Source organism: Coenobita brevimanus, chromosome 45, assembly GCF_032717465.1.
Source record: "Coenobita brevimanus isolate Jiangsu-jjx chromosome 45, ASM3271746v2, whole genome shotgun sequence".
NCBI lineage: Eukaryota > Metazoa > Arthropoda > Malacostraca > Decapoda > Coenobitidae > Coenobita > Coenobita brevimanus.
The window spans coordinates 40,128,652-40,138,651 of NC_136998.1; the positions used below are offsets into that span (position 1 = coordinate 40,128,652).

The 10,000-nt window shown below is 43.7% G+C and overlaps 1 protein-coding gene and 1 long non-coding RNA gene across 2 annotated transcripts in view; one reads left to right on the forward strand and one right to left on the reverse strand.

Moving 5' to 3' along the window:
- The window catches only part of Cdk5alpha (Cdk5 activator-like protein), a 39,979-nt gene that overhangs the window by 20,001 nt on the left and 9,978 nt on the right, over nucleotides 1-10,000 (forward strand). The window lies entirely within an intron of this gene.
- LOC145398353 (uncharacterized) overlaps nucleotides 1-10,000 on the reverse strand; it is a 47,196-nt gene that overhangs the window by 890 nt on the left and 36,306 nt on the right. The gene's annotated exons all lie outside the window — the stretch shown is intronic.

The following is a 10,000-nucleotide window of genomic DNA, read 5'->3' on the forward strand; positions in this document are numbered from 1 at the left end:
AGGTTTCCCTCGAGGGTATTAAATTCTGCACCACGACCTCTCTCTCTCTCTCTCTCTCTCTCTAAGTAGGATGCAGGCTGAAGTGTTGGGGAAGTGATCTAGAGTCGCAGTATCGCCTTATTCTGCTTATAATAATAAATAAACCGCATAGAAAAAGGTGTTAGGGAACTTAACGGCGAGAATACAGGCCTTGGAATGTGTGAATGATAAATGATTAATGTTTGTACTTCACTTCAAGGGGAGGGGAAGGAAAGGGAGGGGATGGAGAGGGGGTGGGGTGGTGGGGGGGATATGATGGGAAGAGAGAGAGATGGTAGAGAGGTGAGGAGGGAAAGGGAAGCGTGAGGGGGGGGATGATAGTTTGCTGGAAATAAATAAAAAAATAAAGAAATAATGAATAATAAATAAATGGGAGATGGTGATAGGGTGGAGAGAGGTAGAAAGCCCTAGATTCTATACCATCCACTTAAGGAAGGTTTGGTGGAAGAGAGGAGTGGGGTGGATGAAGGAGTGGAGAATGGAGGAGGGAGTGGGGAGGGGATGAGGTGGATGAAAGGTGGGGGAGTGGGTGGTGGATGAAGTAGGGGTGGAGGGTGAGGGACTGGGAAAGGGATGAGGGGGTTGGGAGGGGATGGAGTGGGGGTGGAGGATGAGCGGGGAGACGAGACGAGAGGGTGTGAGGGAAGATGGGAGGGGACGAGAGGGGATGGGGTACGGGATGAGGTGGGGGTAGGGATGGGGAGGTAGGGTGGATGGGGGAGGTGGGGGTGAGGGGGAGGAGAGTGAAATGCCACGTCAGGTAGGATCATCCCTCCCATGCTGACGCCACACCATAACAACACAACACGCTACTACTACCACAGCATACAACACTACACACTACTACCACAGCACAACACACTACTACCACAACACAACACACTACTACCACAACACAACACACTACTACCACAACACAACACACTACTACCACAACACAACACACTACTACCACAGCACAACACACTACTACCACAGCACAACACACTACTACCACAGCACAACACACTACTACCACAACACAACACACTACTACCACAACACTTTACTACCACAACACAACACACTACTACCACAACACAACACACTATTACCACAACACACTACTACCACAACACACTACTACCACAGCACTTTACTACCACAACACACTACTACCACAACACAACACACTACTATAACAACACACTACTACCACAACACAACACACTACTATCACAGCACTTCACAACCACAACACAACACACTACTACCACAACACAACACACTACAACCACAGCATTTCACAGCCACAACACAACACACTACTACCACAACACAACACACTACAACCACAGCATTTCACAGCCACAACACAACACACTACTACCACAACACAACACACTACTACCACAACATTTCACTACCACAACACAACACACTACTACCACAACACAACACACTACTACCACAACACAACACACTACTACCACAACACAACACACTACTACCACAACACAACACACTACTACCACAACACAACACACTACTACCACAACACAACACACTACTACCACAACACTTCACTACCACAACACAACACACTACAACCACAGCACTTCATTACCACAACACAACACACTACTACCACAACACAACACACTACTACCACAACATTTCACTACCACAACACAACACACTACTACCACAACACTTCACTACCACAACACAACACACTACAACCACAGCACTTCATTACCACAACACAACACACTACTACCACAACACAACACACTACTACCACAACACTTCACTACCACAACACAACACACTACAACCACAGCACTTCATTACCACAACACAACACACTACTACCACAACACAACACACTACTACCACAACACACTAACACAATTTTTCTCTTAGTGTGTGTATGCCATTAGTCTCGTTGCCATCATTTTTTTAACGCCTGGTGGTTTAGTGGGTTAAGGCGCCCCATGCGTCAAATAAGGGGTTCAGATCAGAGGGTTGGTTGGGGTTTATTGCTTACATAATGCCGCTCAAGGATTAGCGACTGGTCACTGTCTTTATCTCGCTCCTGATGATACAGTATTGGATTCGGTGATGGAGGGTGATTCAATTCATTCGTTTATTTATTTATTCAATCATTCATGCATCTATCAAACTAACTTATTACCTACTCGTGTTTATCTATCTACCTATCTATCTGTCTATCTATCTATCTACTGTGAGTCGGGTGCCAATTGAATATTCTGTTATCACTTACTATGGGTCTTGCTGAGTCACTTCCGGGATTTCCTAAAACCTCTTCTTTAGCGATTTATTCCGCTCTTTACACCTCATTATCCTCTTGTACGTTACTCATGCAAACTTTATCGATATTAAAACGATATAATCCAACAGAAAGTTATGGTGTAATATGGAAGAATTAATCGCTACGGAAGAGGTGTTACGGGTCATCCAGCAGTAATAAGGAGCAAATGTACTGCTGTCACGTGCGGGTGTGCCACTTGCAGACTGTCAAATGCTGATATCGTCACTTGGGCAACGTGATCTGGTACACACACACACACACACACACACACACACACACACACACACACACACACACACACACACACACACACACTGTATGTACCTACCTACCTACCTACACACACACACACACACACACACACACACACACACACTGTATTTACCTACCTACCAACACACACACACACACACACACACACACACACACACACACTATATTTACCTACCTACCAACACACACACACACACACACACACACACACACACACACACACACACACAAAAGACAGTTTTTCATCCACACGCTTTTAAGTATTAATCTCAAATGAAATGACTGATGTTAAAAAAAAAAAAAATCCTCCTATTATTCCACAACAGGAAAATGGTATTAATCTGAATAAAACCGCCTGACGCTCCTTTCGTATCGTTTATAAAGGCTCTCCACGCTGCTCGATCTCTGGCAGCCCCCCTTTTCAGCTTCAAATAGGTGTTAGGCAAGACTGGACTCCTCTGGCCTCAGGATCAATCTGGTATTAAAATCGTCTGGTGTAGAATCAATGTATCTGGTATTAAAATCGTCTGGTGTAGAATCAATGTATCTGGTATTAAAATCGTCTGGTGTAGAATCAATGTATCTGGTATTAAAATCGTCTGGTGTAGAATCAATGTATCTGGTATTAAAATCGTCTGGTGTAGAATCAGTCTATCTGGTATTAAAATCGTCTGGTGTAGAATTTATCTGGTATTAAATCACCTGGTATTATAAAAATATATCATCGGGACCAGAATTACATCTATCAAAAGTTCCTGGTATGCTAAAGGTTAATACAAAGTTCAATTTCCATGCTGACCTTTCACTGGCATGTACGACGATTCTACCATACACACACACACGCGGACACACACACACACTTAAAACACACACACACACACACTTATAATCTCTTCCTTGGGTCTGGCTGGCTTAGGCTTGGATGGCAGGTGGTCTAAGAGAAGGAAAAAATTTATACCTAAGGCTCTAAGTGATGGTTGATGACAGGAAAGGCATCAACCCATTCATAAAACTTGCCCCCATGCTACGTACTTGCCTCCGGGTAAGAGAAGAATCACACAAGCACGCATAACTATAACGCCTTAAAAACATAAACATAAGAGGCGCAGGCAGACAGTAGGCTATCATCCGTGAGTGGTAGTACCTTATAAGGATCGTATGGTGTGTGTGCTATCTGTGTATCTTTGTACCCCTTCACCACACCTAGGCCTCGTGTCTACCCCCTCACCCTCCACCTCACCCCTCCCCCGTCTTCCCCTTACCGCCACCCTTATCACCTTTTCCTTCACTTCACTTCCTCGCCGTCAAGCCATAGTAAGGTACGTGTGTCCCTGAGAGAGAGGAGGGGGAGGGGGGAGCGGCACCGTGTCAGCAGTATATGAGCTGACGAGGGCGATATGGCCAGGGCTGACGCAGGAATATTGACATGAAAGACTTTATCATATGCAGGTCATCAGGCAAGGCAGGTTTAATAAGGGAGCTTCAGTAAGGCAAGGAGGTAGTGTGTGTGTGTGTGTGTGTGTGTGTGTGTGTGTGTGTGTGTGTGTGTGTGTGTGTGTGTGTGTGTGTGTGTGTGTGTGTGTAAGAGAAGTGTATACGGTATGGTAGCATGTGATGAGTGTGAAGTCAGTGAAGTGTGACTGTCAGATGTAGCAGTGCGAAGTATGACAGTATGAAGCGTGACAGTGTGAGGCACGGTAGCATAATGTGTGTGAAGTGTGAATGGGAGGTATGGTAGTGTGAAGTGTGACACTGTAGATGTGGCAATCTGAAGTATGGCAGTGTGAAGTGTGGGAGTGGGAAATGTAGGTGTTGCAGTGTGCAGTGTGGGAGTGGGAAATGTAGGTGTTGCAGTGTGAAGTGTGGGAGTGGGAAATGTAGGTGTTGCAGTGTGCAGTGTGGGAGTGGGAGATGTAGGCGCTGCAGGGTGAATTATGGTAGTGAAAAATGTGTTAGGCTTTTATTTCTCCGTGAACTTTTGCAACACCCTGTATGTATTTTACTGAATGACTGAAACCACATATACTTAATCCTTCAAACATGCCACATCTCTCTCTCTCTCTCTCTCTCTCTCTCTCTGAGCGTAAAAGAAAATAAACAGTTAAGGAAAAGGCGTTAGGGATCTCCAAAGCCCTCTCATACAGTCGCCAAAGCCCGTTATAGACTGGCTTTAGCTTAGTGGGTCCCAGACTAACCCACGTGTATAATAATGTAAATCTATGTATATTGCCTATCTGCATTTCAATTTACAAAGATAATGGACACTGGGCGGAATATTCATGGCGACGCGCTATTCATTCCAGATATAATCCCACACTCGCTGGCAACCATTATCACCGCCGTCTGTTTCATTATGTTCACTAGGCGGGTTTAATGTGTACCGATTCGTACTATAACTGCCGATTTCCTAACGCCCATTCCTCGCCGATTTAGTCTGCATATCACACTTCAATATTCCCTCGTATGTTATCCATATCTTGTAAGGTCCAGTTATTTCGCGGCCGATTTTCCGTATTTTATGTATCTGACCTTCACCTTCGCGTGGTGGCACTGATATTAGCTGGACGGGCCCGCTGCCTGGGTATGCAAACGTCGCTCCCACCCTATCCTGTAAATGGAGCAAGGTGGACTGGAAGACGGGGGCAACTTCAGCCTGCAGTCTACTGGGTTCACATTCACATGAACTTAGGATTACAGTTACTTCGACCATTCACCCCTCCATCCCGTGTGTGTGTGTGTGTGTGTGTAAGAGAGAGAGAGAGAGAGAGAGAGAGAGAGAGAGAGAGAGAGAGAGAGAGAGAGAGTGTGTGTGTGTGTGTGTGTGTGTGTGTGTGTGTGTGTGTGTGTGTGTGTTTTAATTTTTGCTACCTCCAGAAGACATTTAGCTTAAGAGAGACGTCTGGTGAGAAAAAACTAACCTCTTCAGTCAAACATCCTTTTACTACCACCACACCACAGACACACCAGGTATTGAACATGTTAAGGAAGACTGTACCGTCTCCAATTGGGAAATCTGTAACAAAGTTCTCCTACATCAAATACCCTGGAGAAAAAAAAAAATCGTCGCTGGAATGAAGAGGTTAATGAAGTATCTAACCCTTCCAGGTCTATCTCCAAAGCTGAATAAAATCGTCAGGAAACAGCAAGAATATATAATGCACCAAAGGATTGAAGGAATTTGCCAATTAAACTGAAGGGCGGCTTTTCATCTTACTCCTCCCTCCTCCAGACGATTTCCTTCAGCTTAAGAGAGAGCTTTCGAAATAGAAGGATACTGCCTAACTTAACCTCTTCACCAGCACGTGTCTCCCCCAAACCAAGAAAATCGTCTGAAGGTAGCATCAATAAAATGGTCCCTCCTACTCTCACACCTTTGGGAAGGCTGGGAGCTCCATTCAGCCATGTTTTCGATGCGTTTTTTGTTTAGTGCCCCGCCTCAAAATTTCTCATTTCCCCCTTTTCTTCTATCATTTTCGTATTCTCTGCCCCATCCATTCATAGCTATTATATAAAACTATATAATCACAAAGCTGACGCCATATATTCTGAGTAACTACGAAGCTATATCGGTTTATTGAGGTCTGCTTTTGGTTTTTAGTGGACTCCCCCATCCGCGCCGGCAGGATGGACCCGCCCGTCGCCCGGCCTGCGGGGTTGCCACTCGTTTCGCCACCAACATTTCCCTCCTTTCAAAACCCAAAAACATTTTCTCATATTTCATCGCCCTCGCAGGGGATTTTGTACTAATCCCTCTATACATATCCTGGGAGTTTTAAAGGTATTTTCCCCTACCTATGTTAGCTTGTGAATTTGTACACGACGCCTAAATACATCGTTCGGTGTTTTTGTTGGAGGTTGGGGATTTGCGATGCACTTCCCTTTAGTTTTGCCTTGCATTTGTATTTATAAAGAATCCTAACCAAATTTTAAGATAAACAAGGCTCCATAATAGTTAACTATCACCACAAATCCGTACGTTCTTTGCGAATTCTTGATTTAAAGCTCTACATTGACTGCTAAACGTTTGGTGTTTGTACCAATGAAGAAAAGCGTAAATACACGCAAGCATAAATACAAAATAGGCTGGGGAAATTTTATGAACTGAGACCTCGTCGGCAACGCGGTTCCTCCATTCATAGAGAGAGAGAGAGAGAGAGAGAGAGAGAGAGAGAGAGAGAGGGGGGGGGGGCGCTCACAACAAACCCACTTGAATGCCCGGCTAGGTAGAGACGTTCCTTCCTTTATCTTACTCTGAGAAGGAGTGCATGAAGACGTTTACCCGAGTGAAAACGGGGGGTCTCGGCTATTGTCTGGCCTGTGTTGTCAGAGGCTTCGTAATGGACACAATGGAGAGGGGACTTTACCAAAAATATTTTCCTTTCCCATCTTCAACTCCTTTAGCCCTGCAGTTGGACATATTCTGATTTATTTCTATATACGGAGCGTTTCACTGGACTTCAGCCATTTTGAACTGGAGGAAGTTGATACAGCCTTCATTAACCCCTTCAATCCAATGACGTATTTAACAGTTCTATTTCCAGACGGTTTTATTAGAAGGAAAAATATCTCGCCTTGGAGGAGCTAAATGAAGGCACCATCTAATCCCTCAAATCCGAAAGCCAACCCCTATGCTGAATAAAATCGTCTGGAGACAGTGAAGGTTATTGCCTCTCTCCTAGGCTGAGTAAAACCGTCTGGAAGTGCACAAATAAGGCGCCATAATGTTAAGAAACTAGACTATACGAAATATTATCTATTGCCAAACGCCTTAATCCCGTAAGGGGTGGCCACAAACAAATCGCCTCCAAATACAAAATAGGAATATGACACCGAAACAGCAGAGATGATTATTTTTATTATTATTATTATTATTATTATTATTATTATTATTATTATGGTTGAGATCAGAATAAAGAATTTTACTGAAAGCCTAACGTAATTCGCTGGAAGCCACACAAAAAGGCGTTCTATATGTGTGAAACGGATATAGGGCAGGGTACACGATTATTGGCACGATGATCAGTAATACAGGATGCCGGATGTCAGCCAATTACGTGTAAATAGGATGAACAACGACGATGATATGAAGTGATCGACGCAGGGTGCAAGGGAAAGAAAAAAAGGAGAAATATTGTGGATGAAAGGACAAGAATGGAAGACAGTGAAAGATAGAAGGGTTTGAAAATGAGGATTGATCTGTGTGTGTGTGTGTGTGTGTGTGTGTGTGTGTGTGTGTGTGTGTGAGAGAGAGAGAGAGAGAGAGAGAGAGAGAGAGAGAGAGAGAGAGAGAGAGAGAGAGGAGGATCAAAGCGATGTCTGTCCAGGAAGGAAATTACTGCAATTAGTTCAAGATGCAAGACAATAGAAGCAGCGAAGTGTGTGTGTGTGTGTGTGTGTGTGTGTGTGTGTGTGTGTGTGTGTGTGTGTGTGTGTGTGTGTGTGTGTGTGTGTGTGTGTGTGTTTCTGAGAGAGAGAGAGAGAGAGAGAATCTATCGAATGGAGATAACTTCAATTAGCTCCAAATACTGACAACGGGAGAAACAGACACCAAGAGACTGAAAAAGACAGACCTAAAAAAAATGAGAGAGAGAGAGAGAGAGAGAGAGAGAGAGAGAGAGAGAGTTTGTCAAAATGCCGCCACCAGCAGCACAGCACCAGCAGCTGGCGATCAATATGTTTACATGGGGGAGGTGCTGCCATCACGTGACGCTCTAACCAACTACGCAGCCTCTCCCCTCTGTTTTGATGCTTCTCTGCCTAATTTCTACTCTCTCTCTCTCTCTCATCTATTTATCTTTAAGCTATATTCTTTACTGTACTCTCCTGGTGTTAACAATGACATCTCAACTTCATTTCAGACATAAAGCTAGTGTGTGTGTCTGTGTGTGTGTGTGTGTGTGTGTGTTATCTCTTATATGTATCGATTATAACCACAGTATTTTTCCATGAACATATTCTACAGAATATTTTTACATTCGAAATAATGTCATGTTTTTACTTTCTTTTACCTATTTCCTGGCAAGGTCATGGCAGACCTTTCGAACTGAAATGGTCAGACACAGCCTTCATTAATCCCTGCACTACAAGATCCTCCATTGGTCCAATATAATCCTCTCGAAACTGAAAATATTAAAACATAATATCATCGTTTTGAGATGATAAATATTGTACTCGAATATGAAACATGGTGTGTGGAATCAATAGACTTTTATCGCCAGTCTACGTCAACTCAACGGATCCTTTCATTAGCCCTACTCCTCCATGCCTCGATGTTACTACACAGGTAAAGCTGATACAATATATATATATATCAAGCAATACATAAATACAGACCGGAATGCGAGTAAAAATATGCTACCCAGAAAAATATCCGAAAATGAAAAAAACTGCCAGATCAATTAATGAAAAAGTTACCGTCAATATCGAAAAATATGAATAACACAAATTATACACAAACCAATATAAACAAACTACACTGAACAACACCCAGAACTGAAAGACAAAATATTAGTCTACACTTCTGCAGTATAACAACAACAACAACAACATACACAAGCCTCCAGTAATCCACCTACACGCGTCACGGAAAAATCTATTGTAAAAGTCTCTCCTACGCCTAATATTCCACAGTGACTCAAAATAAAAAACCTGAATGACGTCATGGCTAAAAATGCTATCCTTGTCAGTCACTCAAAATATACTCGGTGATGCTGAGGAGAAATGGCAGACGTATTGACGGGTTGCAAATTACGTAAATATCCCTCCCCGTCCTGACTCCCTCTCTCTCTCTCTCTCTCTCTCTCTACCTACCTACCTACCTACCTCCCTTCCTATCTATCAATGTATCTATCTATCTCCCTATCTACCTATCACTTCGTCTCCCCTAATCAACCTACCTGCCTATCAATCTGTCTCTCCCAATCTACCTACCTCCCTACCTACTTATCAATCTGCCTCCCCCAGTCTACCTCTCTATCTATCTATTTATCTATCTATCTAATTTCGTCTCCTTCCCCAGTTCTAATTTTCTCCTTCCCTCTAACTATTTTCCTCCCCGTCCCTCCTCTTCTCTCCCCTCTCCTCTTCCTCTCCATCACCTTTCCTCGTTCCCTCCATCTCTCCCCTTCTATTTTTCTCCTTCCTTCCTCTTTCCTTCTTTCTCTCCTTCCCTCCTTCCATCTCTCCCTCCCTCCCTCCCACCCATATCGGTAAAAATATCCTTCTTATTTGCATCGGGAAATCGAGGTCCGTCTATCATTACATATTGGGTTACTTGAGAGGGAGAGAGAGAGAGAGAGAGAAAGGGGGAAGCTAGCATTTTTGTCTTGGCATATATTGAGTTACTGGGTAGGGGAATAGGAGGAGGAGGAGGAG